This window comes from Camarhynchus parvulus, chromosome 2, assembly GCF_901933205.1.
Source record: "Camarhynchus parvulus chromosome 2, STF_HiC, whole genome shotgun sequence".
NCBI classification, from domain to species: Eukaryota; Metazoa; Chordata; class Aves; order Passeriformes; family Thraupidae; genus Camarhynchus; species Camarhynchus parvulus.
The window spans coordinates 119,267,802-119,295,492 of NC_044572.1; positions in this window are offsets into that span (position 1 = coordinate 119,267,802).

The window sequence follows — 27,691 nt, forward strand, 5'->3', positions numbered from 1 at the left end:
CAATGCCAGTGAATGTGTTATTGGTAAAGGAATAAGGAAAATAAAAAGGTAAAAGGCAATCTGAATACACAGTCTTTATTTGAATGGGGAAAATATCCATTACTATGACTGGCTGCTCTGCATTGCAAGGGACTGGAAAGTGCCATAATTTAAGTCAGAGTACATTGTTTCTTCCTTGGGTCCCAGCTTTTCACTGGAAGCCTGTTGAATGTGGCTGAAAAGCACACCATTTGAAAATGACTGCTCTGTGTCTCCCTGCTATCTTCTTTCTGAAGTAAAATTTGCAAGTGTGCAAGGGTCCTGTAATAGGGGGGAGCACTGCAGTGTCCTGTGGCACAGAGAGCCAAAGAACTGAACATGGTGGGCATTTAGGAGGGCCACAGCAGGGGGAGTGGGATAGAGCTCAGCTCTCCTGGTTTCCTGCATCATCTGCTGTAGGTATTGTGTTTCATTGTTTAGTGAGTCCTAACTGTGCAAACAGAGATTGTTACTTCCACTTGCTCCAGTTAATTATTTCAGTGGAGGGTGCAGCCCACACTGCATAGGAAGTTGGATTCCTCTTGTCCTTGAAATCTATTAATCTGTGAAACCTATAAAGAAACCCTTCCTAATATTATTAGGAGTCTTAGCCAGTGTAGGGAACTCTGGATGCACAGTTCTGTGTGGGTCAGAGCTATTGAGCTTTGAACACTGCTGTTTCCAGGACATGATGGCTGTCTCCCAGGAAGAAATTTAGTGAGGGACTCTGTGATGCTCATATCTCTGTTCTTGTATCTTAGTTGCTGAGCAGCAACACTTACCTATCACCTCCCTGGATAATAGCAGCACCCACTCTTCCCATTTATGCAGAGCATCAGCTGATGTCTAAATGTGTTGACAGAAACCTCGATTTTCTGAGCTTTCAGTGGTGGCCTACGTCCATGCTGATGTGAACATGTGACTCGATAAAAGAAACTTTCAATTTTGATTAAGAAAAACCACATGAAGAAATGTCAGATGGTATGTGGAGCCTGGCCCATGCCTGTTATGAGAATAGACTCCTGCCCTTGAAAATTCAAATGAAAATGTTTATAAGGAAGTTGGTAAGGTAGAATAAATCCCTCTAATTGAGTAACCTAATCTTTCAAACAATCTTTCTCAATGCAATGCTATTTAATTTGGCTTCAGAGTAAAGAGGGAGTTAAAGGACCAATGGGGCTTTAGATTTCCCAGTAAAGTGGTGGCATTGTAGGAAAGGGGCAGAGTATGAGATGGTATTTATGGAATATAAATATCTATTAATAAAGCATGAAAAGACAGCTATGCAGCGCTGATCACTCCCTCACTGTGGGAATTCCTGTGGAAGCACAATTCACATAACTTTTCACTCCTCTGTCTAAGGCAAGATGGGATTAAACATGGTTAGAAAACTCTTCACATATAAGGGGTAGGAAGACAGAGAAGGGGCAGCAATTAGCAGCTGCCCCTACAAAAGGATGACCTGCAGAGCCCCAGAGGAAAGCTTGAGAACTGAGGAGAGCTCGCTGAGCTACTGAGCTGTACATGCTAAAATTCCTTACCTTTAAATTCCTGCGCTGTAAGATATTTGGGTGTTCAGGGGCTGGAAACTCCTGCAGGCAGCCCCAGGACAGAAGCTTGCTTTTCCTCATTCTCTCCTGCAGCCCTCTGCCCCAGCAGTACCTTCATTCTCTCTTCTCACCACTCACACAGGGCACGCCTAAAAATACACAGAGAGGAAGAACACAGATTGCCTGCGTTTCTTCTCCCTGTAACACTGACTTTGGCTGCTCTTTGTACTCTGCCACATCAGATCATCTCTGTGTGCTTCTCCATCTTGGTAGTCCACTTTGCATTGCTTAATGAAATTGCTGTCACTGCCTGCAAGCCTCTGAAGCCACAGAGGAGAGGGCAGTCACAGTGTATGGCCAGCTATTATAGGGGACTAGACAGCTTAGATTTTTATTTTTAAGATCCCAGGAGGTATTATTTGGGAATGCTTTGTGGTAAGGAGAAGGTAAGCAAGAGATTCTTCATTTACTTATAAGACCAGGACTGCATTTATCTTCCCTTTCCCTAGTGCTGTGAGTTTGAGCCAGGCACTTAAGCCTGTGGAGCTATTCTAAATTTACACCAGTGTGAGGGTGAGTATCTTGGCTGTACATGTTTATTAGTGATTGTTAGCCACAGTTTAATTTTAAATGCATTAATATCACCAAGTCTTTTGCTTGACCACCCACAGTTCATAGCAGAATGGAAGTAGTGGCTTATTTCCTACACCAAAATCTGCAGATACTTAGGTAGATAAGTACTGCGTATACACTTCAGTCTGTGTTCCAGTACTACTTTGATATTAAAAACATTAATATCAAATTAGGTCTAAACAATGTGAACCCTACTTTGCAATAAATATCTGCCACGAAGTTATAAGGATTAACTGACAACCTTTGTATTTGTTTAAATTGCCTGCCAACTGTGTTTTTTCTTCTTTGAAAAATCCAACATGTGCATAACATCTTCTGTTAAGTCTGGATGGCTCTCTAAAAGGGAAAATGCACCCTACTGACCTCATTTGAAAAAGCAGTTTGGACTAATATAAATTTACTGCAAAGCCATTTAAATTTCCTATCTGTTCTTTCTGCACTGTGTTTACTGAATGTGACAAGTTTAAGTAGATCTAAAGTGGATAATACTTTTCATCACATTGTTGCTTTAATTGTAACTATTCAAACTTCTGCTTAGTTTCCAAAATGAGAAGAAAAGCAGTGTAAAATATAACTTTGAAAATATACTGCCTCAAAGTTCTGTCAGGCAGCAGTCTTCTGCCTAAACAATAAGAAACTATTCATTCATAATGTATGTATTCAGTAATTCTGTTCACACAATAAGTTGTCCTGTGAATTTGAGAGATCCAAATGGACTGTGAATACTCTTGTCCACAGCAACAGATGCAGCTGTGAGGAGGAGGCTGGATCTGTCTGCTCAGTCTGTGTGAGCACCAGTCACAGTTGTTTTCCTCAGCTGGTTGCACAACAAGTTCCTGGAGGATGTAGGCAGCAGGTGACATATTAGCTTTGAGCAAAGACAAATTCATTTTTAGGATGCAACTCTTTCTCCTTGGAGTTGGAAGAAGTGGTTGGTTTGGAGGTGTTGTGGGTTGCAGGCAGGGTGATACCTTATAGACTTAACCAGCTTGTGGCTTTTACTCCATCTTTATTAAAAAAAAGAAAACAGCTGGTAATTTTTATTCATTTCTTCCTCAGATGAATATTGCAGAATCATTGCTTCCAGTCATTCTCACATACAGAGTCGGTGTGGCTCCTGTGGGAGGATGAGTGAGGGGAGTCATGGCTTGGAAGAGTTGTGGGGGACTTGGGCACCACCTTCACTTGCAGCATCCACCATGGGGTCAGATCTTACAGGGATTGGCCTGACCTCTTCAGTGAGAAGAAAACAGTTGAAGAGTGGGCAGTCAGAGAAGGAGAGCACTGCTAGCTCTCAGGAAGTTCACACTGACTTTGAACAACTTCCATTACTTTATTTTTTCCTCAGTAGATTATATGAACACTACAGTAACATCAGAAATATCACATTTCAGGAATATTGGGGGGAAAAACTGCTTAGATTTTTCTTTAAATGTAAAATGAAAATCTCCAGTAATTGGGAAAGAACATTAGAGTGTCTATACTTTAAAGGGAGATGCAAAGTGAATTTTAAATTTTGTATCAATCAATAATCTGGTATTTCAGTGTAGAAGCCTTTCATGATTTTATGCTAAACTTACTATGGAAATGTCTATACCAGCAATAGAAAACTAAAAATTGAATGCCAACATCCAAAACAAGTATGCCTTTATGTGTAGCACATTTATTCTTCGGTGTATATTTTTCTTCTGAGTTTTCCTGAAATATTTGAGGCATCATATATGGTATTAATTTTATTTTCATGGAAAAAAAGTTTTTATTTCCATTTCAATCATCTATGTTTTTGTTTAAAATGAAAAATGCCTGATCTAGTTAGAGTAGAGCAATTTTTAAACATATCAAACATTTAAGATAAAACTATGCAAATGAGACTGTTCATAATCTGTCAAATCACCTTACAACAAAGCTATCCTATCAACACACTCTTCCTAAAATCCAGCTGATTGATTGGTTCTGTTGTGTGACCAGAACAGTAAGAGACTCATGATGTGGTGACTCATGATGAATTTCACAGCTGGAAAAGCCTTGTTGAAAAATCCTTTAGTGTTTTAGATAAATTAGACAGCTGCAACTCTTTGCTGCTATTGCAGCTGCTATTTTGAATAATTATTTGCACTATCAAAGCAGTTAGGAACAATGACTATGACTGCATTTTATGTGAGGAATCCCCATCTTTCTCCGTGCCCTAAAAACCTCACAGTCCAACTGCAAGACAACAATAAATGAGGTTTGGCTACATGACTTGCTTCTTGGAGCCATCCCAGAAAAGGAGAGCTTTGAGGAAAGACTCTGAGATATCTTTATGGGGAAATGGAGGCAAAATTTTGCAGTTTCTGGAAGAAAGCATAGAATTTGCTTAAAAATGTCTCTGACTGGTGAGAGTACAATTGCATACTGCTGAAGGACTTGATTTAGTGGTGAAAGACATGGATAAGTAGGATGGAAGTAGGGTATGATGGCTTTGAAAGTTAAGGTAAATATTCTTTTTAATGTATTTTAAATAGAAGTGAGTAACCCCATTGAAGAGTTTATGCACTCAAAGGGATGAATTAAACAGATTATCACACAAGGTATCCCGAAAAGCTGTGATGGCAATATGCATTATCTAGGCTAGAGGGAAGAAAATAATAACAAGCAAAGAGAGAGCTTGAATGACTTTTTGGCTATCTGGCTAATTTTGAAAGCCTATTAGAACTGACATACAAATAAAGCATTGAGGTTAGACATGATCTTGAGAGGGAGTGTCCAGTAGAAACTGCAACTTAAGGAGCATCTGATTGTCTCCACAGAAATCATGGAGTATTGAACTATTGCCCTTAATTTTATTTAATCTGACTGGCAGACAAAATGAAGCATGTGGTTCCTTTTAAAGTCCCAGAAAAAACCTGGTTTGCTAGGTACATGCAAGTGATGTAAATTAACAAAAATGAATTTTGATGCCTGGGAGCAGAGGTTTAAAAGTCTTCCAGCCTAAACAAGAACATTGAGGTAAGAGCAGGTCTAAGGTGAGAAGTGGACATTCAGAGCAAAACAGGTGGTCTACTTAGCTCAGTTAGAAGAGGGCTAGCATTTTCTTTGGTGGCTTCTAACTGGGTACTCTTGGTGTGTTATTTTGGCTTAATAAGAAATAAAATATTTCCAATCTGATACTGAAAATATTGTTGTAGCCTTGGAACTTCTCCATATTATTGGCCTAGTGCTAGATATGTATAGGCTAGCAGATGGCAGAATGACTGCAGTTTATATACATATATTACTTCTTGGCATGGAGCTGGATGGTGAGTTTATGGATTAGGCTTCCTAAGGGAGAAAATAATCTTATGCCTCTGCCAGACTCTTGTAATAGACAGAAGTAGGAGAGAAAAACATCTGGCTACATAAAATAGGAAAAGATCAATGCTATTATTATATCTAGTGCAGAATGAATGCAGAGGTGGAGAGGAAAGAAGGTCTGAGTATTCAATTAAATGTGGTGAAAAGACAACTGGAACTGCAGAGGCAGATACAGTTTGTTTTGGTCACTGGGAAATCTGGCATCACTGAAGGACATCTGTGAGACAAATATGAAAACTGAATGTTAGAAATGGGTAATTTCATTGAAGAAATTAGTCATTTATTGCTGAAAAAAAATATTGGTAAGAGATGCATGGGAAATCGGGAGGAGACACAGCTAGGACAGGTTATCCCAAGCAACCAACTAACCAACCAACCAGATATTCCAGATGGTATCCTCAGTACATGAATTGGGGAAAGAAGGAGAAAGGGGGTACTTTTGGAGTGATGGGGTTTGTCTTTCCAAGTAACATGAGGGAGCCCTCCTCTCCTGGAGATGGCTGAACCCCTGGGTGCCCCTGGGAAGCAGTGAATTATTTCCTTGTTTTTCTTTCCTTTGTATACATGACTTTTGCTTCTCTATTAAGCTGTCTATCTCAATCCACAAGTTTTCTAGCTTTTACTCCTCTCATTCTCTCCCCAGTCCTGCTGGTGGGGGAGTTGGTGAGCAGCTGCTTGAGGTGCTTGGCTGCTGGCTGGGGTTAAACCACGACAATATGCCATTGGACCTGTTATCATAGTAAGATGCAACCTCTTAAACGACCAGATCTGACTAAGGTTGAACAAACACATTGAACAGAAGCAGCTGTTGTGTTAAGGGAAAGAGCCCTCTCCAGACAGATTTCCTGTTCTGCTGCTCCTCAAGGCACTGTGTGCTCTGACTCCACACAGGGCTCGTGACATGTGTGGCTCCTTAACAGTAAGCAAAGGAAGAAAGTGAAGTCCTCTTGTCCAAGAAATAACCAAACCTACTGCCTTCAGTAATTTCTATAGAACGTTAAACCCAGGTTCAAATGTGCTTCTAAGTTTTCAAGAAAAGAGTCCTTGCATTTTGTTAATTTGACTCTTCCATCTTACCAAAACCATCAAGTCAAATAAAGAACTTAGAAACTACTATAACTTTTGGCCAATGGCTAATTAAAATTTGATTAAAACAACACAACATAAAGGACATCTCTTTGTGTCATGTACAGACTATTCACCACTCACTGCTGCATTGCAAGTGTGAATTTGGGGGAAATAGGGCAGTTTTTCAGCTGCAGAAAACTGGTACTTTGGGATACTCACGTTAGGGACACAGTCCTACTGTGATCTGGCAGTGTGCACTCTTGAACTCAGACTAGAGTCAGGTTTCAAGTTAATGATGTAGAAAAACGTATTTGTATTTAACTCATACCTGGAAAGTCAATATATGAGTGAATCAGGTATTACCATACCTTGGTAAGAGGCACTTATGCACCAACTTTAAGCATATACTCAGGCTTTGCCCTCCCTATTCTAATTCACTTCTGAAGTCCATAACCTGCACCGGCTCTGGCATCTCCCAGGAGGGTAGGAGTCAGAAATAAACCCAAACTCAGTGATGCACAGTTCTACAGTGGTAAGAGCAAAGTTACTCTTCCTGAGATGAGCATGCACATTGACATCCACATCACTGTGGTTTAAATATTTTTTCTAGGAATGAATGATTACATTTTTTTCTTGATTCAGTCCAGTTTTGCTGATTAAAACCAATCTTGAGTGCTCATTGCACAAAGGCACAGAAACTTTACAGAGGCTGACATTATACTTCTCATTATTTTGAATTATATTTTTTAAGAAACGGAACAGAAAGAAATCTCTTCAATATAAAGACATTATATTATGATTGCCCTACTCTTAAAAGATTATCTGAAGAAAAATAATGTCCCAAGTTTTAATACTGGAATAAGTATTTTGTATTGCTTTTCTACTCCAAGGAAGGAGCAAACATTAAAATAAGGAAACTGGAAACTAGAATATTTAAATTGCTCAATAAAAAGAACAAAAACACATTTCTTGAATAGACCTATTGTTCTTTAAAATGAGAGGAAAAAGGCAACTACCATAACTATTCACTGCTCTCCACAAAAGTACAATATTTTTTCATTATAGAGAAAATCACTACAAGGATTTAACTTAAAGTATTTTAATTTCTAAAACTAGACCTTTTTCCTACCCCCTGAAATAAAAAAGCTTAAGAATTATATAGGAGCTTAATTTGTTATATGAAAAGACTTAACCTCTTTGTCTCTAGAGAATTCTCATTTCTCAGGCTATTGATGTTCTAGTTAATATACTTCAAACAGCGAGCATGAGCAGGCATGTTAACTTTTTCTTACACATTATTTGGGGACAGAAGTTAAGCATGTGGTGGCTATATCTTAAATCAGAGCTCTCATAAAGTGTCAAAGATGATTTTGTCATACTTTCAGATGTGTTTTTGCCTTCCTATTTCAGTGTTGGATTGTAGGCATCTTTTGCATGGACGAACAAAGGCAGGGAGGAACAAGGACAGTCATCTTTGTGTGGCCCATACAATTGTGCTTACTTAGTTTAAGGAAGGAAGTAGGGTCCGTGACCTTGCCTTGCTCCACACTGTGGAGGGTACACCATCCTAAAGGCAAACATTAATTGGAAGCCTGTTTTAGTTAGGAAAGGAAAGAAACAAAAATTGGGTTTATGTGAAGGAAGCAGAGGAGAAGCCAAGGGGAAAGCCAGGGGGGGTAGGTGCTGAGTGGGAAGTGCTGAGTGTAATATCTGTGTTGCTCAGGACTGTGGGCCTGTGCTGAGGGCAGACTTTGAACACGATGTGCAAGGACACCACAACAACAGCCAATTTTTTGAAGGACTTACAGTGTAAAACTCTTGGCTGCAGGACAACTCTCGATGGATTCAAAGAGAGAAAGAGAGAAAAAATGGGGTTACATTCATTGCAGTCCAGGGCACACAGCCCTTACCATCTGATACATTTTTAGACAATATACCTTCGAAATAGGTATTTGACAGATGTTTTCCACTGCCCTTTTCTGCCTGCTGACCATCATCCTGCTCAGGTAATGGGTACTCCCCATCTGCCCCTTCTCACTGGGTGCAGCTGCTGTTGCATAATTCCCCTTTATGTACCTTTCTCTTTCTTGCCATTGCTGGAAATAGTAATTAAACCCCACCATGAGTCTACCTTTTCTTTTTTTTTTACTCCCTGGTTCTGGTTTTGCTGCTGCTAGCTCTTCATTTACTCTGGAAAGGATTTTCAGACCCAAGTGTCCTTCAAGAAATATTATCTCTTAACTTGAATATTATCTGAAGTCATCTGTTTTATTGTCCCTACCTAATATAATCATCCCCAACTACACTTGCACATCTGTTACATATTTATGTGTTAAGGGTTCCCCCTTGCCCCAAAGTGACTGAATTTAGAGATATTCTGCAGGTGACAAGTTCACACGCTACAGAGGCACAATGAGGTGTGAACAGTTCAATTGCCAGCAGGGAAGAAAAATTATTATAACCTGCATCGTTTAGAAAGCTTTATGTTTGGAAATCATATAATCTAACCCCAGCCCTCCAGGTAATTAATTGGTGGTAAGGAGCCAATAGAGGAAGTGGATGACTTTTGGTACTCATACACTTTATTTTACTTCCCACACATCTACATCATAACCAAAAGCATCTGAAGAATCATAAGAGATTCTGCAGCATCTTCAGAAACATCAGTGTGCCTAGTAAAATAGCTGAACCTTGACTCAGCCCCTTAGGAATTGTTATAAAACCATTTTTGTGAAGTAAAGTAGAAGGATGGGTGGGAAAAAGAAAAACAGATTTTGTCACTCCCAAAGTATGCTTAGATTCAACCTTCACTAACCCCATTGTGTAAAACATACCGAAAATTATTAAGAGAAAGCTTGCAAGTGTAAATATACTTATTCTCAATGAAATCAACACCATCAAACTGATTTGTAACTATTCCCTTAATACTGCTATAAACTTTACTGCAGTGAAAACACTGGCTATACAGATTGCTTTCCTCTTCCTCAGGATGTGTTTCACCTTTGTGGCATTGCCACTATAAATCTCATGGTCCAACAACCCCTTGTCTGCAAGTGATTTCAAGCACTATCATAAAAACGAAACAGACAGACTTAATTTGAGTTCCAGACTTAAGGAAACTCAACTAAAATATTAGCATAATTTCGCTGAAGACGGAGGAAATTGTTAAAATATGTGTATTAGAGAGTGTCTGCAATTCAATACATCTCTTAGCTGGCTCTTGGGTGCCACCCAGTGATTGATTTAACAGCCGGTTTGTAATGGTGTCTGTGGTGCACCACAGGCCATGTTAAGAAGCAGCACTGATCACAGGAGAGCAGAATCAAGAATGTTAGGAAGTATAAGAGATTCACGACATGTTAAATCTGAACCTGTGAATAATAAGTTCTGTCTGATGGATTTAGTGCTTGGAGAATTTCTAGGTTGAACAATACTCCACTGAAACAATATTTGTTTCACATGGGGACTGACAGATTCAGCAAGCATTGTGCATGTTTCTTCCTGAAGGAAATTAGGGAAGCTTGTAGTCTTTTGATTTTTTTGTACTTTATTTCTTTGGAAAATATGTAGTTATTGTTTTAAGATAATAGTGGTGCTCTGCTTTCCACCAAAATAAAAAAGTCATTTTCATGCAGAAGGAGTACATGTTTTTCTGATGAGCATTCTTTAAATAATGTAAAACCACTGGAAAAGAAGTCCTAGTTAAATAGTAAAAGAGGTGTGATGGAAATCTGCTAAAATAGCTGGTCCCAAAATTGAAAACTCCTTTCCAGTGATACTGTGTGAGAGTATGATGTTGTCCCAAGGAAATGTGATGCTGCCTTGGATCACAAGTCCTTACAGGCAATTGTTGACAATTTAGAAATATTGATGTGAAAAAGATTTCTGCTACAGAGAGATATCTAATCCCACAGAGAAAGCACAATGATTTCTATTACTAGAGTCAAAAAGACTAGTATTCTTTGAAGTGGAAGAATTGAAACAGTCCCTCTCAAATCATGGCTGATTCATCAATACTGAAGTTTTAATTGAGGGTAAGATGTATTTCACAAAGTGAGGCTGCAACTGAAACGAGGATGGTTCTGGTCCAAAAATAATTAGGTGAAAGAAGTAGAATTAATTACCAAAATGGGCACTTCTTGTCTTGAAAGTTATTGCTCCTTTGAGTTGGAGAAAAGGTTACACTGGGACAGAGTAAAAGTGTTTTACCCTGTCTCAGCACAATGTCTGGCTGCTGTGCTACATACCCGCCTCTCTGCAACTCTCTTTGCTAAAATGCTTTGCAGAAGCTTAAAAATTTATATACACTCTCCAACTTTAAGCTGAAAAATCTCTTATCTTTCTCTTATGTTCATGCTAGCTGGGTTGGGTAGAAGTTATCAAATTAATAAGTCAATTAAGTATATATGAATGCTAGGAAATGAAAGATTATGGCCCTAATTTCATATACCATTAAGCTGCACTTTCTTTGTAGTTTCTTAGAAGGCTTAACAGAGTTTATTGGTTAAGGAGACAACTTTATCTAGAGATTTAGCATTAGTTCACATTTTTTGTAAAGTATTTTTCATTACTGAAGTCAGTTTGATGGAATAAAAAAGAAAATGTGTTTTGAGCAGACTGGTAAGAGACCAGCAGGTCCAATGTTAGCACCTTCCCCTTCCAAGCAAAGAGGGAGGTTTTGAATGGAATACCTTTGGGCTGCAAAGAGAGAACAGGATTCTGTCAGCCTAATCTCATTATACATGTAGCCATTACAGTCAAAATGAGTTTCCTCTGCCTTAGTTTAGGTTGGAGTAAAAGCCAGTTCTCAGAGGAAAAGGGTCATTACACTAAGGTAGTAAGTTACTAAATTGAGCTTCTTATTATACTGGGGTATACACATTTATGTTTTCTTTAACCACAGGGAGTTGAGATAAATAATTTGGGCATTGTTTACTAATTGGAGTCGGACATTATGTTCTGATGAATTAAAAAAAAGAATAGACAATAAAATGATAAAATGAAATATATAAAATTTTAATTGTACAAGAATTGGTTTGGGACCAAGATTTTGTTCAGAACACTCCCACACTTTGAGAAGATGCAGCATTAAGCCAGCAATTTGTGGCTCAGGCTCATCTTAAATGAAGTGAAATGAATAAATATATGTCATAGGAATCAATATTCTTTTGACCACAATCCTACAAACATATGTGAATAATTTTGTGCATGTGAGTTCAATTAGATTATTCATATGCACAGTGTTAACTCAGATATGCAAGTGTTTGCATTATTGGAATCCCAGTTTATGGATGTTCACAAAGAGCCAAAATCTACAGGGAAAAGCTCAGATGCCACAAATGTTCATGCAAGTGAGTATTTGTGCAGAGGAATACAGTACTTTTATACTCACAGTCATGAAGTTCCTCAGAGGCTTCTACACATCACTTCACAAATCAAGAAAGGCCAAGTCTCACTTGTTGCATTTTTTACATGCATAACTACTTCATTTGATTGAACATAATTAAATATTAATTGATTTAATGGCCAACAGAGAAGACTTTCATTAAATCCCTAATGGATTTGATATATCATTCCTAAATTTTAGCCAATTCACATGAATTCCAAATGTCTTTTTATTTTTTTCCCTATTTGCATCAGTCTGTAAGAAATTTTGAGACATCCCAACCTAGATTCAGTAAACAGAACTGATGGTTAATGAATTCTTAATTAAAATGAATTACCTAGTAGTGGCTGACTACTGCAGCCACCTTTTCCATACTTTTTTTCAAATGTGCAGAAAATTGCAACATCATGATGAAAAAGCTTTTTTTAAAAAATTACAGAAGTAATTGTGACATGGTGCAAGGTGAGCTGTGCAAGAGTTGGGGCCCAGGAGACCTGGCCACAGGTACAAAAGTAAATTCCAGGCCAATGTAAGGAAAATAACATCATTTCTTGTCTTTTTCTGTCTTTCTCTGAGAAAGGTAGGCATAGAAGTCTTTTCTATCATGTGAGGATAAAGAACAGAGGCTGAAAGAAATTCTTTCTCTTCTCTTCAAGCAGGCGAAAAGTGCATTTGTCATTCAAGAGACAGTCAAAATGTTTTAATTAATGAGGAAACAATTAAAAAATAGCAACTAAAATTGCAGGCCACATAAAAGTGCAGCCAAGGGTGCAAACTAATGTTTTACTGAATTTTGAGTCAAAACCCAAGGATATAGCGAGAATGACTGTATATCAGTTGGGTGACATTTTGTGTGTGACAAAGAGAAGAAAAACTTATAAGGCCAGGAAAGAGAGTTGGAACAACTCCTGAAAGTGGCTGACAAAGGAAACATTAGAAGAAGGATTTTTTTATTTAGGTCCTGGCTCACAGAGGTACAGTTCTCTGAAATAAAAAAATAAAAATCTTTGCTTTGCTCTTTGGCCATTGTCTGCAAGGACCAGGGATTTTGCACACTATTTGAAAGTGAACAAAAATGAATGGATTCTAGTACAGAATCATAGAATCATATCATATCCTTCTTCTCAAGTGAAAAAGAAAATGCAAGAAATTAAATCTGAGGTAATCACACAAGATGCAAATGATGTGTCAGATTTAAGAGGAAGTAAGAGCCCATACGCTATGGGGCTGTGCTGCAAGAGTATTTACCTGTGTGATCACCCCTGGCTCAAGACAAAGGTGGTAGCTGTGTTCCTACATTACTCATTTGTCCACTCAGTCGCTCTTGAGAGTTTTCAGCCCCTCTGTCCTGGCAGGACCAGGTTAAAGCTGTAGAAACCTGAATGAGGAGCAAGCTTTCTCCTGTACAGGGCAGTCACCCATACTTCTTGGCTGCAGCATCTCACCTCAGCCACGTGTAACTTAAATAGGTGTGATAAAGATCCTCTAAATTCCTCAGCAAAATATGCTTTAGATCAATGTGTTATTGAATCATTGTTTATCCTTGAGAAACACTATGTTAGCAAAAAACTTTCCCCCTATCTCTCCAACATCTGCTAACTAAAAATGCTGAAGTCTTTTTTTCCTTTCTCAGTTTTTCAAACTAATATTGATTTTACTTCAGCTAAAAATAGTTCAGTGGGAAAATGTCATTCAGAGGTGCCAGCTGACTAAAGAAGAAAAAGGATAACATCTCGTAAAACACAAGAGTAGAACTGAAAATTAAATTTTGGTATTAGTCTGCTACTCTCAGTGGATTATGTTAAATTTTAAGGAAGGAAGCATGCAAGGAAGCATGTATGATAAAATGTTGCTGTGATTCATCTTAATTCTACAGCTGAGGAAAATTTTGTTGGAAAGACTGTTTTTAAAACTGAAAAAACAGAGAGATTTATTTTAGTTTTGTCTACCAAGATCCATACATTTCATGGTAACTTTGCAGTAAAGCATACTAAAAAGGCACCAAATTCAATAGAGTCTGACTCTCACTCTGACAGTTTTTGGGCTAGCCTGAGATATATTTAAAGCAATGCTTATTTTACTAGAACACCACACTGCATCCACTCCTGCCACATGAGATCAAAATTTTTATGCCATTCAGTGTTGTTAGTGTTGTCTATTGAAACCTTCTTCCACAAAAATCTCCTTCCTTTTAGAAATAAGGTTTTCTCACTCCAGTTTCTGCAGTCTGCCTTGCCTTGGATAGGCCCTTTCCTGGAGGTGGGAGAATGAACCTTGCTCAAACCAGGACATTTTCTCTACTTGGAACACAACTGTGAACATAATGAAGTTCACTGTCAAGGCCATTTCAGTAAAGTGGTTCCCAGAAAAGTGCTGTGTACCTTGACTGGCTGATGCTGTGTTTGCTTTGCCTTTTCAGCTTTCTCCCAGGAAGAGAAGTTTAGGCACAGCGTGTTTTTTTGGGTATAGTTTTATTTGCTTCATTGTGCACAAGACCGTGTCTATCTGACATTATTTGGGGTAAGATTGAAGGAACCTGCACTGGAGGTAAGTTGAACAGTACAGGGCCATATTTTGCAGTCTTGAAAGAGATTTTTTTCTTCCTGCAGAGGAGTTTTACTCCTCTGTAGAAAGTTATGCAGTTTTGAGATATGGTTTTCTTGGCAATTATTTTGTGCAAAGCGGTGCTTGAGATATGAGGAAACAAGCTTACCAAAAAGCTTATGGATATGTGCTGAGCATTTGAAGTAATAAGTATCTTTGTTTTCCTGGATAGTCTGTGGGAACGTAATGTCTGTGTGGATCACATCAAAGATATGCTAAATTTACTAATGGCTGTGGCTACTGGGTCCTCTAGCTTTCTGGAAATTGTCCAGAGCTGAATACTTAGGAATGGCACCAGTATAGAAAGTAATTTCACATGATACTCCTCCCTCTCTTACAGCTTCTGGAAATTTACTGGTTGGGGATTTCCTGAGCTGAAAGTTGAATCTGCATTGTTGTACTTAGGAACTGTTGACAGACTTCTATGCACATTTTTTCCATCTAAATATTAAAATATTCCTAATTTTTATATTTACTATGTCCTGCAGTAATTGAACACAAAAAAATTCTTCTGAGATTGCTTATTTTAAAAATTCTGGCTGGTCATTTTTCTTTGTGTGCTCAATCTTTGGCATCAGGAAGGCACTCTGGAGAGAAGAAAATAAGCCTGATGTGCTTCTACCAGCCAATGTTTTTTGAAAGCTATACTTGAGTTCCACATTTAGTTTTAACTTGTGCATTATTCCCGTAGCCCTGGCATGCATCTGTAAATTAGGGGATGTATGAGCAAATAGAGGGAAAGTTCATGTTGCCCAGCCCTCAATTTAAAGAGTAGCAATAGAGATCCTTTGCAATCACAGACAGATTAAATGATCCATCCTTGAACTTGCAAGATCATAATCCATTATTTAAATCCCTTGTAGAAATTAATTTTACAATCTGAAATGCGGAGTAGCCTCCTAAAGACAGAGAGAAAGAAATCTACACCTCTCCCCAGTCTTCTTGGTTGAAAAGTGGATGGGCAATAAGACAATTTTTCCTGCCTTTCAAGGTTGTCCCACCTCCAAAAGCAAGCAATGCCTTTGTGACAGTTCAGGCTGGTGTGATCTGAATATTTTGGTTCCTCTTGGGCCAATCTATGTAGTTTTAAAAAAAAAAAAAAAGAAAGAAAGTTATTGCTGAAACAGATTTTTCTTTATTTATGACATTTTCTTAGTAGGCATCACTGTGTCAAGTCTCTCTTTCTGATGTCGCCAACTCTGTATGAATTAAATGTGTCTTTCTTTGGAAAAACTCTATTGGTTCTCGTCCAAACACTGATTTGTTGACCATGTATAAGGAATGTAAGTGTATAAGTAATGTCTTCACTTACTATTTGAGAAACTCTTCTACTGTAAATGTGTTGGAATAGAACCTTCCATTTATGGGTATCCTCTGTAATATGGCACTGGTAAATGTCTAGCTAGTAACTGAGACCAGACCACCCACTAACTGAACACAGTGACTGAATGACTGACAAATACTAGAGACGTGCAAGGAACAAGTCTTATTTCTCTCTACAGATCTTAAAATCTGTCCAGTTGTCTGTCCTCTATGCTTTTTATTGCCACACAACATTCAAAATTGGAAAAAGTTTTCCATTAATTCTAACCCCACACACTGCCCAAGCATTACTGACAAATGCTTTCAACTGTAGTGGCAGTGCTGAGGGTGAGTATTGCCCACTTCCAGAGTTATATTTATCCTGTTGTTTCTGAATTTGAAGGCAGTAAGGAATTAATTTAAGAAAAGTCACATAACTAGAATGCAGCAATGGTGTAACTCTTCACCATACTATCAATATATCAGTACCTGTATTGAGAGGATTAAGTCACATTATGGAAAAATCAATACTGGCTCAAATAACTGCTAAAATCAACACTGGACCTTTTTCTATTTGCATTAAACTCTGGTAGCCAGATAAAGTAGCCTCTTTCACTTATCTCCTACTCCAACCAAAATACCTTCTATTTCACCCTGATGTAGGATGTAGCATACCAAATCAATGTGACCAGCTATATGAAAATATAGTACACAAGAATGCAGAAAATAATATACTGTGTTTAAAGTTGAAAAGGTAAGATACATATGAAAAGTGAGGTTAATGTTCACAATGTCATTTCAACATTATTGAGATGGATGAGAAGAGTTGAATGTTTATCTAATGAAATATCCAGAATGCCCACCCCTTTGAATGTTTCTGTTGGGAATCCTGCTGATCAGAATTTTTAAGTCCATTTGTTAAGGTTTTTTCTTCAGGAAGCTCTACAGACTATTTTATAATACAGTACCACAAGACTGGAAGATTGCTCAAAAAGGAAAGGTCAGCACTTTACAGCACAACTTCATTTGCATATGTTTAGAGTCTAAATGTTTGCTCATAAAACCTGTTCAAGAGTGGGTGCCTTTGTATGACCAATCATACTGAAAGTTTGGAGCTTTTCAGTCTACATTTAGGAACAGAAGCAAAACACTGTTAGAGGTTATGTCTTTTTGTATTCCCTGACACACTTGGGTACACACTAAGAGAATACAGAATTAACACAGATCTGCATATTATAGAATAGATACAAAACCTATATAAATTGATGCCCAAAGGTTTGATGAAACAGCATTAAAATGAATGAAAACAGACAAATGTTTATCTGCTGAATGATATTGAAAACTTGCACCTTTGAATGTTTTGGCTGCAAAGACTGACAATGATAAATCACTTTCCAACAGCTGTGGACAGCTGTTTAAGTCTGGGGTCTAGAGAGCTTAATTGGGGAAGTGTGTTATAAAATTAAAGTGCCAACGGCTCATTAAGTTATGTGATGACTTTGTGTGGCAGGCCAATAATACTGCATTCCAGGCTTTGGGAAAGGACATGCCTAACTCTCTGTTAATTAGGGGCTTGTTGAAGAATGCAGGTTTGCCAAACTGCAGTGTTTTCATAGGAGAGCATCTGGGAAAGAAGACTCAGAGGGAGAAGCTATTTACAAGAGTTTATTACAGCTAGAGCAGATTTCTGCCTCTTTATATCCTAATATCTGGGCATGTTTACCTTGTTTATAAACTACAGCGATACCTTAGATGCAGAGAAAGGACTATCAGACCTGCTTTGATAAATAACCATTTCTCTGAAGTGAGTAAACTATTACCAACAGACACAAATATAAAAAACTCCACCCAAACATTAATATTTGCCCACAGCATAGAGAAAAAGGTTTTCCAGGGTGACCACAGGATTAAAAAACAAACACCTGGGAGAAGCACAGTGAGGTGGAGGAGGTGAAGTATATTACAGCCATAAGGATTATTTGCAGGAATGTGTTGTCATATTTTAAATAGTTTATGTTGATTTGTGTATATAGCAGGAATTATATTTGTCTATTTAAATCTCTAGTGAGCTACAAAATAAAGTTGAATGACCCTTGCCAGCAATGGTATGGATTGTAGAATGGGGACAGGGGGACTGCCAAACTGGAATTAGTTTGCAATCTCATTGCAAACATGCTGGCTATTGCCTGTGCTAAGTGCAACCAGCTTCACACACCCTCCTCTCTGTAGGGCTTAGAGGACCACCAAAACTGGGCCAGAAGATTTTCCCTGTCACTGTCAGACTGTAAGGCCACAATTCCACATAGCAATTTGGTTTAGAGACAGGCTGGGACATGTTGTCTATTAGACTTGACCTGCACAATCTTCCTAAATAAATACAAGTACAAAAGTGCTGAAGGAAGGACCAAAATGTGAACAATACAAGAGAGATGAACCTATCAAATTATTAAGAAGCTTTTCAAGTGGCAGTGTGGAAATTTGAGACACATTCTCATAATTTCTTTCATTTCTCCCTAATATTTCCCTTCACATTTCAATTAAAGATTTACGTCAAACTGTAGAACATCAAGATGGAAAAGCTTAGTATTTATCTATCTGTTTGCCTCAATCTAAACATCTTTTGCTAATAAGGTCAACTATCAATGACATCTTGCCTAGAGTTAATAGAGGCTTGATACTAAAGATTCACACTAATCATAAATCTGAAATAATCCACGTTCTGTGTAATTATCCAGAATTTATATAAACAGAAAAAAGTTCGTCCTGAACATGCAGCAACAAACAGGCTACTTAAAGATGTTTGAATAAAGGTGTTTTAATGAAGGTTTGGAGCCTGGCTGTCATTCTGTAAAACGGAAACATGGTGGAAAAAGGAGAATTTTTGCTTATGCCAAGAGAATTATCTCAGCAAATAGATTATTGACTGTCTTCATAGTAGGCTGTATATCAATTTTATTGTTAAGTGCAAGACTGACTTTACTGATGAATTTGAAGCATCATGCTCCTGGTTAAAAAATCAGCAGCTGCTTCTGCTGAAAAAAGAAAATTTTCAGTAGCTAGGTACTTTTAAATTTTATTTTATTGTAGTCTTTCCTGTAGAACTAATTCTGCAAGGTCTATTTCTTCACGAGTCTAAAGACCAGCTGATGTGTATGTTCACACTTTGTTGTTCTGTGAGCTATTTATTGCTGCTTGTAAAGTTTGAGAGGGCATACTGTAAATATTTTCACAGAAGGTAAATAGTCCTTATGTGGCATTTAAGGAAAATAACTCCATATTCTGACTGTACCCTAGAAACATATTACACAGAATGAACCTCAATAGTGATGCGGTTGTATTATATATGTGTAAAGTGCTTTGTTTTTTTCTCACTGAGGAGAATATTGTTTACTCCAATTTTTCAGTTTTAAGATTTCTATATTGTGACAATCATCCTTGTGGATGCTAAGAGCTCGTTGAGCTCTCTCCCTTGGGAATCAATGCATCTCACTAATTGACAGAGGACAATGCTGTTGAACAAAACAAGTTGAAGTATCTCTACCTCTGGTGAACATTTGGCAGAATTATGGTTTCCATGCACTAGTTAAAACACTTGATGCTGAGGCATGTGGCCATTCTCCTTCACAATATTCTCTCCAGTATTTTAAAGACAGAGGATGAAACTGCGGTCATATCTCTGCCGCTATTGAAATTTTGGACAGGTACCAAGGCCTGATTTGCCAAGATCTATTTGTGTTTGAAAATCTCACAGGAGACACTCCTGGTGTCTCAATGAATAATTTAAGCCCTGTCATTTTTCAAAATAGACAATGTCAGCTTTCATGAAAATAAGATTTGAGGAGGCAAAATTTCAGTGCTAAAGGTGTCCTTTTACATCCTTTATTTGTTAATTAACACTCTTCTAGCAAAGGCCAAGTACAGCCTGGCTCTGTTTCAGTGCAAATAACATCAGTCAGCTCAAATCTCTCTCAGCAATGAATTAATCTAATCTTTTTGACTCTGTGCTGACACAGATGAAGAGCTGTCACAGGCAGATGTAATCATCTCAGGTGAAGGAGTATGATAAACTGATGAGATGTGGTAACTGTTAAATGCTACTGCTCTTTTGCAAGTGACTGACTGACTACAGGCTAAGTTTCTCTGTGGTTCACTCCATTATTTTCCATCCACATAGTCTTTAAGGAGGGAACACACATCCTCTCTGTGGGCTAGGCATTTCTGTACAGGCATGTGGTTTTTGCTTGTAAAAGGGCCTGACCTTGGCCAAAGTGTATAACAGGTTTGGAAAGCAGAGTTGATGTAGAGCCAAGCATATTCTGCAGGCATGTCCTACAGATAAATTTTGGTTGAACACTGCAATATGGGGATGCAGCAGCTTCTTAACACTCAAGTCAACAAAAATGGCAAGGCCTTCTTGGATTTTTCTTAGTGTAAAAATATTATGAACTGTTCTCTGTTATTTTTGGATTTACTAAAGAATGTGTGTTGCATTCCACATAATTCATGGTTTCAGCATTCTGTATTTTCCATCTCACTCTAAATTATTGAGAGGACCTCAATGTTCATTTTCAGAGATATTAAAAAGGAATACACTTTCCAGCTATTTTTATACATTTGTAAAGGGAACTTCAGAATTCTCTGTGACTACAAAAAAAAAGGAATTTGCAGGTGGTTGGGCAGCCTGGATATAGCAAAAGTATAATAACCTAGATAATCAAATCAGTATGTATGGTGTCCTGGATTAAAAAGTATATATTTTAAAGAAAAATAACATGAAGCTTGGAAGTCCAGTATAGCACCAACAAAAATCATATTGAAAATAAAAAGGTACAATGCGTTTTCCAGCTTTGCAAAGTGGATGACGAATTGGAAAGGAGAGCAGGAAAAAGTGAAAGAGTTACTCAAAGGTCAAGTTCAACTTTGGGGCTGTAACTATATTCACCTTTGGTTGTATTTGCTCTTGAACTGAGGAACTTCAAAAGCACAGGCTGGTGACTGACGTTGTGCAGACAGGGAGGAATTAAGGCTTCTTAAGCTGATTTTGATGATATTCTGCTATTTGACAACATTCTCCTCTTAACGTACTTGGCAAACGGAACAAAAACAAAGACGCTTTCTTTTGCAGCATGGCTTCCCGAACAATTGTCAAAGTTTTTAGTCTAATAGAATATCCTTTGCAGTAATCCTTTTCACTTTTACTGCACTCCTTTCAGAGTGGACTTGGAAAACTACACAAAGGAATTTCCATGGTCTCTCTGAGGGAATAATACTACTGTGCACCCCTACACAGAGAGGAAAAGTCAATAGGGGCAGATTAAATGTGTTGGTCATTTGACTGAGCAAGAGCCTCATCTAGGTAAAGCCCTTACTATACTGACATCTCTATGCAGTGGGGCATATGTGCCCAACATGATGCCCACACTAGAATGTTTTTCTGTGGTGACAGCAATGGGATAGTTGCTTTGCTGGATTGATCCACTGTTCTGACCAAAAAATCATGTTTTCCCCAGTAGTTCTGTCATTTTCCACTGACACTGCTCATTTTGTAATGCAACAAGTAAACTACCCTCAAGTAGATAAAGTCTAAATTGTGCATGTATTTCAAAGGAAAAAAACCAAACCAACAAAAAGATCTATGTGCTGAAAGTGTAGTTGATAGGTACCTTAAACTAATAGATTTATAGAGGACATTGACTTTCAAATGTTGTTAGTTGTAGCAACTTATTCTTTTTAACATATAAATTATGATATTTATGTAAGCTTAGGAATTTTCCATTCAACCAGTTTTTGAGCACTACAGAGCTTTGAAGGACCCTTCTGTAAACTAAAGCTAAATCTTTTTTCCATGGTTTTACTACTGCTTTTCAAACACAATGTCAATCATTCTTCTCTCAGCGGTCACTAGCCAGGTTATTTGCGTGTTTCCACACTGCTGCATCACAAAACATCATGCCCACTTGCCTCAAAAAGATAATATCTAACACATATGGAGACTGCCTTTGATCTCCACGGTCTATCTAGAGGTCACAGACCTGTCTTCTTCTCTCCCTCTCTTCAAATAGCCCCTTTCATTTACTGTGAAACTAAACATTGGAAAGACAAAGGCAGGAAAATAAAGGCCTTGATTTAGTAGTGCTTATATGTTTGGCTATTTCAAGGTAGATTTTAGTCTCCTAGGTCTTGATATTAATTGCCCTGCATTTCTGAATCATGGCATACTGTATTTGTTTTCATGCATGCAGCCTTCAAAATTCAAGCTGCTATTTGAATCAATACATGCTTTGTTCATAACTTAATAACCATTAAGAGTCTGCTAATCAATTTGCAATAGTCAGCACTGAATCCAGCTCTGTGGGAGTTACATGGTAAAGTCTGGTAATTTTACTTGGGTTTTGGAGATAGATTTTTATTTAGTAACATAATGTTTTTAATGTAGATGGAGTATATTGGGTGATCTTTTAAATTATTGTGAAGATAAATTGGAATGGGAAGGTGGTGAAAAAAGTGGCTACATTAGAAATCTCGAGGGTCTTAGGGAATAAAAGGCTGTTCCACCCTATGTGGAACAGGTGAGTAATTGTGTGGTAAATGATTTTATAACATTTGCCAAAGGAAAACATTTCTTTTTCACATGCAAAAGCCAGACATGTTTCAGTATGACCACTTTTGTTTTGCTTCAGGAAAGCATGTAGGTACCTAAAAAAGGATTTGAACAACATGTTGCTACATGTTCCTCAAAATCACACGTTCAAAATTCTAGCCTTGAAAATAGCTCTACCATAAAGACCTTTCAGTATTGACCCTACTGCTCTGCAGTTCTGCTCAGGTTCTCCAGGTTCTCACTGTGCAAGTGAGAACTCCAACTTCTCACGAACTTCCTCAGGTATCACTGCTCAAATTACTTACTGACACTCAGTAGACACTTATAAACAGGAGCTTATCTGCTTAACTCCCTTGAAGAATTCAAGTCAGTGGAAATTTTCTAAGTATATTTAATAAATGAGAATTTTTCATGAATTGTTGTAGCAATTATTGATTTTTCTTTTAATATTGGTTAGCTGTGAAGGAAGAAATTGTCTTTTTTTTTTTAAGATGAGAGCAGCCACCCAAATTCTATCATCTTTAATGACAGAAAAATCCAAGTTTCTACAGAGGAAGCCCTAACTGTGAGGTCACTGCATGTATTGTAGGGAATTTGGCATATATGCAGCTCCTCATCAATTAGTGGCTAGGTCACTCAGCATGTACATAGGAGTGAAGTTTTGGTTCTGGGTCCACCTTCTCTTACAACTATATGGGGATTTGTTCTGCATTTTATGTTAAATCTCCTTACAAAAGTTCAGAGGATTGCCACTCCTTTTAGGTGGAACATGCACTCTTTCTCTTAAGAGCTTGTTTTTTCCTCATCAGAGAAGTATTTCCTATGCAGTAGACATAGGAAACAGAAGATGTGAGGTTCAAAACAGTCTCTGGGTTCAGAAAATATTTCAGGGAGATGTGTGAGAGCTGAAGAGGGTGAATCTCTGGACCACTCATAGCACATAGGATGGTCTCAGAAGCTAGAATATTAATCATCAGTTGTGTCCATTAACCTTTTCTCACCTGCTCATTTTTCAAAATACCTATTATATTGTTCTGTTTGATTATAAAAACAAGCGAGGAAAAGATTTTTTACCAGGATCACTAGTAGAGGACAAATGATATAGGAAAATACTGAGATTTAAAATGCTGCTCAATGTTTTCCCAGATTTATCTCCTGAACAGAAATAAACCACATGCCTGTCCACAGGTGTCTGTGTTTCTTCTGAAAATCAAGTACCTTGCTCAGAGAGCTGGAGCACATCTGGGAGCAAGCGCCCTGGAGCAAGCACAACACATTCAGCATTGCACCACCTATGTGACATTCTGCATCTACTTAGTAGGGACTGAAAGAAAGAGGCTCATATGTATTGCTGTTAGAAAAGAGCTGTGTTGTAGTGTACCCTCTACAAGAAACTGCTTTGCACCATACAAATCAAATCATCAGTGTATAGACTTCTATGAAGGAGAAAAAGAAGTTATTTTGTTTACATGTAGATAATTCTACACATGCATGCACATGCAGAGACACAAACGCACTCCTTTACTTGAATTTTCCCCTATAGAACATTCACCTTCCGAGCTTACAGCTTTACATACAGATGGATACAACTTCAATCCTCTTGGAAAACCTACAAAACACAGTTACTTCAGGTTGTCTCAACAACCCGATGAGAAACTTTGTGGGATGCAACTATAAAGCTAGATCTAGAAGTATAACCAGCTTGTTTCTGTGGTTATAATAAATTTCAGATGCATTTCTTTTTCATGATAGAGGTAATTGCTCTTTCTTTTAATTTACATCAGATATCTCTTGTTAACTATCAGTCAATACATTTCTGAGCCCATCACTTCACTGTATTAAGTCAGGGAAGAGGTGCTAGCAGCTGATCCTAATGATCTTTCTATACACTGATAAGCTTTGCTGATGAAAGCAGAATCTTAAGTAACACTAATACTTTAAGTGGTATAGATTGTTCTCTGTGATATTTAAACACATTAAGGGAATGGTTGAAGAAATAGTTGATGAGTTTCAATGTGAGCAAATGTTAAATGATGTATTCAGGAGCTAAAAATAATAGCACTCCTGTACATTGCAGAGTAAAGAGTGGAATGTGCATGGTTTGGAAGAGTAGGTACATGATGACGGAGTATGTTCCTCAGCTGCAGTAAAAGACAGTTAATGTGATAAAAAGAGAAACTCTGCTTGGAGAATTATCCTCTGAAGATTTTGCATCCAGATTTGGCCTAATGAAGTGTGAGAAAGCATCTGAAGAAGGACTGGAAACTGAGCAAAGGTTAGTGAGGCAATGGCTGATTTTTTTAGAGCTTAAGCCTAATATGCAGATTATATCCAAAGAAAAAGTAACAAAAATAATTAAAGTCATGGGAACTGGAGAGACCTCAATATGGGGAAAGATTAAATATGGTACAACTATTTTGTTTGGAAAGTAAAAGGAAGTAGGACATCAGAATTAAAAATAACAATAGCTAGAAAGCAATGTAGTCTTTCCAAAATTTAAAGAATGAAAAATAATTAAAGGGGAGCCATATAAAGAATAGTAAGTTTAATATACTATTTATGCAAGTAACAAAATCAACTTTGATTTTAGAGTCTTATTTTTGGAAATTTCTTAGTAAAATCAGAAAGAAAAATAGACATACATGAAAAATACTTTTGGAACAACAAGGAAAAAAACTAGAAAGAACAAGAAAAGACAGTATTTTTTTCTCCATGCAGGACAAGTGGCATTAAAAGATGGTTTTCAGCCCGAGATGATATTTTGGAAGACAACAGAGCTTCAGCAAGTAGGGCCAGCATCTACACACAAATAGCTTTCTCATGACCTAAGAAACGCATCTTTTCATGCTCTGAGCCATTCAACCTAGATTAAAATTATATTTTATTTGGCTAATTCAGATGCTATTTTAGCACCAAAAGCTTGCAGCCATTTCTGAAAGAGTGACAATATGTAGGAGGAATCAAAATGTTGTATGTAAGCCCTTTTTTTTGATGTCTCTCTGAAAGAAAAAAAAGTCAATAATGAAAATAATATTCTAAGGCTACTGAAAAAGACAAAATAAGTTGATTTTCCATGCTAGAAGTGCAAACCTAAACCCTAAAATTATATCAAGTATGTTCAATATCAAATACACAAAGTGCGGCAGGACCAGCTGTGTGTGGTTTGAGGTTGCCTCTAGGGAGTTGTTTCCAGTAGCTTTAATTCATGTGGGAAGGTCACCTCCTCTGGAAAATCTGCTGCGCAGTTAAGCAGAAACTCCATGCCTTCCTCTGCCCATTGCTGGAAGTGGAAAATCAGCTGTCTTGGTGCCATTACTGATTTATCAGGGTCCCATAACTCATTGTCCACGCACTTTGGCACTCGTGGCCTTCCATATACCTATTTGTGTGCCGGAGGAGCAGAATCTCTGTCTCTTAGAGCACTTTTTCTTTGCCTGCTAGCTGCCACATTGTGAAAACCTTCTTTACAGTTCCATTTACTGAGGGACAATTAATTGAACTAATTAATGAACTTTGCAGAAGAATCACAAACAGCAACAGACCATCCATGTGTGAACAAATGACACTGCAATTCTCTCACTGCTTTGTGGCTGAGACAGAAAATAGCAGAATTACTTTGAGGAGACGTTAAATTTTAATGGTAGCAGGTGCCAACTGCTTTGGGTATTGGTGCCCCACTCATAAAGAAAATGAGTATCAAAAGTCAAAATGGAATGTATCTCTTCCTTTTGCTTCTATGACTTTCTACATCAGCAACTATACCAAATTATTGCTGCATTTATTTCAATCCTTCTGTCTCTTGATTTGTTTTCTAGTGCAGTAATAGAAAAGTCTTAAGTCATTTTAGGCTCCTTTCCCATTGGAGTCAGCCTTATGGAGTCACTGTGTCTCTGTGTGAATGTGTATTTATATATATATATTTCTCTCTCTTTTTCTCTCTCCTCTCTCTCTCTCTCTCTCTCTCTCTCTCCTTTGCAGAGTAGCTTCTACACCTGCTGCCTGATTTCAGCCAAGCCTGGCAAAAGAAAAATACTCTCAAAAATTAAGTTCCTGCAAGTATTGTATGCAGGTAGGGGGTAAGGCCTGACCTGTGGCCCAAGTAAGGAGCAGATTGCTACAGAGCTTATCAGTCACAGAAGCACAGATGTATGACAGAGATCTCATAGACATCTCTATCAGATTTCTTAAAAAACAAGTAAATCAAAGTCTAGAAGAAAATAGGCCATCTCTAGAGAACCATTTGTTCTACCAGCAGGTTGTGGCTGTCCCAGTTTAGACTCAATTTTCCTATTAGGGCTAAATGAAGAAGCACAAATGTCTTTCTTCAGAGCCACATGTGCATATTGATAATATTTTCCTGCTGCTCTTCATATGCACTGCTTTGTGTATTTTAAAATTAGGCACATAAATAAACCAATAGTACAAAAACTTTGCTTTCAGCTCAACCAAAAGAGCCTGCTAAGGAGTGATGGCAACATATATACATGCTCCAGATTCAAATGACAATTATTTTGATAAATTTAAAAAGTCCTGTAGGTCTGAGTAGTAGCACACTAAAGCTGACTAACTAAAAAAACCCAGCCACTGGATAAATTAAACATTACTGTCAGGACTTTATCAGGGTTGATAAATTCCAGCTCAGTCATGAAGATTTACAGAAAATTTGCTTTTGAACCTGGAGGTTATTAGTTTTGCACATCTCCCAGCATTTACAGGAATACAGGGTTGACCCTGGCTGGATGCCAGGATCCCACCAAAGCTTCTCTATCATGCCCTTCCTCAGCTGGACAAGGAAGACAAAATATAATAAAAGGGTTGTAAGTCAAGATAAGGAAAGGGAGAAGTCACTCACTTGTCATTGCCACAGGCAAAAAATGAATCGACTTGGGAAAATTAGTTTATTACCAATCAAATTTTAAAAGCATCTTTCTCCATTCTTCCCATGCTTAACATCACTCCCAAATTCCCTACCTCCTCCCTGCAGTGGCAGAGAATGGCAGTTGTGGTCGGTTCATCATATTTTGTCTCTGCTGCTCCTTCCTCCTCAAGAGAGGACTCCTCAAACTCTTCCCCTGATCCATCTTGGAGTCCCTTTCATGGGAGACAGACCTCCACCAACTTTTCCAACCTGAGTACTTCCCATGGGCTGCAGTTCTTGGCAAACTGCTCGAGGGTGGGTCCCTTTTTATTATGGGG